This window comes from Schistocerca cancellata, chromosome 10 (assembly GCF_023864275.1).
Source record: "Schistocerca cancellata isolate TAMUIC-IGC-003103 chromosome 10, iqSchCanc2.1, whole genome shotgun sequence".
Classification (NCBI taxonomy): Eukaryota; Metazoa; Arthropoda; class Insecta; order Orthoptera; family Acrididae; genus Schistocerca; species Schistocerca cancellata.
This window is the reverse complement of record NC_064635.1, coordinates 25,317,761-25,319,899: the sequence shown is the minus strand read 5'-3', so window position 1 is coordinate 25,319,899 and position 2,139 is coordinate 25,317,761. Positions and strand designations below refer to the sequence as shown.

At 45.0% G+C, this 2,139-nt stretch overlaps 1 non-coding gene across 1 annotated transcript; it reads right to left on the bottom strand.

Annotated features, from left to right (window-relative positions):
* Positions 1–1,480: 1,480 nt before the first annotated feature.
* Trnat-ugu (transfer RNA threonine (anticodon UGU)) lies at positions 1,481–1,555 on the bottom strand. Its single transcript has one exon. It is a non-coding gene; the product is annotated as a tRNA-Thr (tRNA).
* Between the last annotated feature and the right edge of the window lie 584 nt (positions 1,556–2,139).

The following is a 2,139-nucleotide window of genomic DNA, read 5'->3' as shown; positions in this document are numbered from 1 at the left end:
TGGAATACTCTCTTTCAAATTCTGAAGGTGGCATGGGTAAAATACAAGGAGCGAAAGGCTATTTACAATTTGTACAGCAACCAGGTGGCAGTTATAAGAGTCGAGGGGCATGAAAGGGATGCAGTGGTAGGGAAGGGAGTGAGACAGGGTTGTAGCCTCTCTCCGATGTTATTCAATGCGTGTATTGAGCAAGCAGTAAAGGAAACAAAAGAAAAATTCGGAGTAGGTATTAAAATCCATGGATAAAAACATTGAGGTTCGCCGATGACATTGCAATTATGTCAGAAGCAGCAAAGGACTTGGAAGAGCAGTTGAACGCAGTGGACAGTGTCTTGAGAGGAGAATATAAGACGAACATCAACAAAAGCAAAACGAGGATAATGGAATGTAGTCGAATTAAATCGGGTAATACTGAAGGAATTAGATTAGGAAATGAGACGCTTAAAGTAGTAAAGGAATTTTGCTGTTTGGGGAGCAAAATAACTGATGATGGTCGAAGTAGACAGGATATAAAATGTAGACTGGCAATGGCAAGGAAAGCGTTTCTGGAGAAGAGAAATTTGTTAGCGTCGAGTATAGATTTAAGTGTCAGGAAGTCATTTCTGAAAGTATTTGTATGGAGTGTAGCCATGTATGGAAGTGAAACATGGACGATAAATAGTTTGGCCGAGAAGAGAAAAGAAGCTTTCGAAATGTGGTGTTACAGAGGAATGCTGAAGATTAGATGGGTAGATCACATAACTAATGAGGAGGTATTGAATAGAATTGGGGAGAAGAGGAGTTTGTGGCACAACTTGAAGAGGGATCGGTTGGTAGGACATGTTCTGAGGCATCAAGGGATCACCAATTTAGTATTGGAGGGCAGCGTGGAGTGTAAAAATCGTAGAGGGAGACCAAGAGATGAATACACTGAGCAGATTCTGAAGGATGTAGGTTGCAGCAGGTACTTGGAGATGAAGAAGCTTGCACAGGATAGAGTAGCATGGAGAGCTGCATCAAACCAGTCTCAGGACCACAACAACAACAGCATTAAATACGTGCTACACAATGTGATGGAGTTTACAGCTTGTCAAATGGATTTATGAACAACATCTTCACATAGTCCACCGCACTACCCATTTACTTTGTAACATGAGTCTGTGACAGTAAAACGTACACTGATGAGGCAAAAGATTATGACCACTGTCCACGGATAGTGTTGCGAGCACGTCGCGCAGTAAGAAGAGTGCAAGCGGAAGAGAGACGAATGGGCAGTCATCATAGCTATGAAAAGGGCCGCAAATGCGGAAATCCACTGATACGAGCGGTTTTGACTAAGGCCACATTGATGTGGCGCTGCGTCTGGAAACGAGAATGTCTGAAACGGAAAAGCCGGACGTCTGTTGGAGTACTACTGTCGAGAACTGAAATGATAATTAAATGGACACCCTAGCTGCAAACAGGCGTTGATGTACTTCATTGGGGACATGTTGAAAATGTGTGCCCCGACCGGGACTCGAACCCGGGATCTCCTGCTTACATGGCAGACGCTCTATCCATCTGAGCCATTGCGGGCACAGAGGATAGTGCGTCTGCAGGGACTTATCCCGTGCACGCTCCCTGTGAGATCCTCATTCCCAACTTGTCCACACCACTACATTCGTAGTGCGCCTAATAGATGTTTGCCCATCATACTCATTACTGCCATGCAAGCAGGAGATCCCGGGTTCGAGTCCCGGTCGGGGCACACATTTTCAACATGTCCCCAATGAAGTACATCAACGCCTGTTTGCAGCTAGGGTGTCCATTTAATTATCATTTCATTTCTAGCAAAGCTGCATGGTCATCCACGGTAACCGTTCTTTCGGGAACACATACTACCGACATATACTGTCGAGAACACCTACTGAAAGTGGTTGAAGGACGGTGAAGTAATGAGTAGGCCGACAACATCTCATCTCAAATCATAGAAGTCGGAGGATCACCTACTGTGTAATCTAGTATAGGCAGCGATCTGTGGCAGTTCTGATGCTGGTGCAGGCACAAGTGTCTCGGAGCACACCGTTCAAAGGACATTGTTGAACATGGAGCACCAAATCGCTCAAACCATACCTGTTTCTGTGTTGCCCCAACAACATCATCTGTTATGACTGCAGTGGG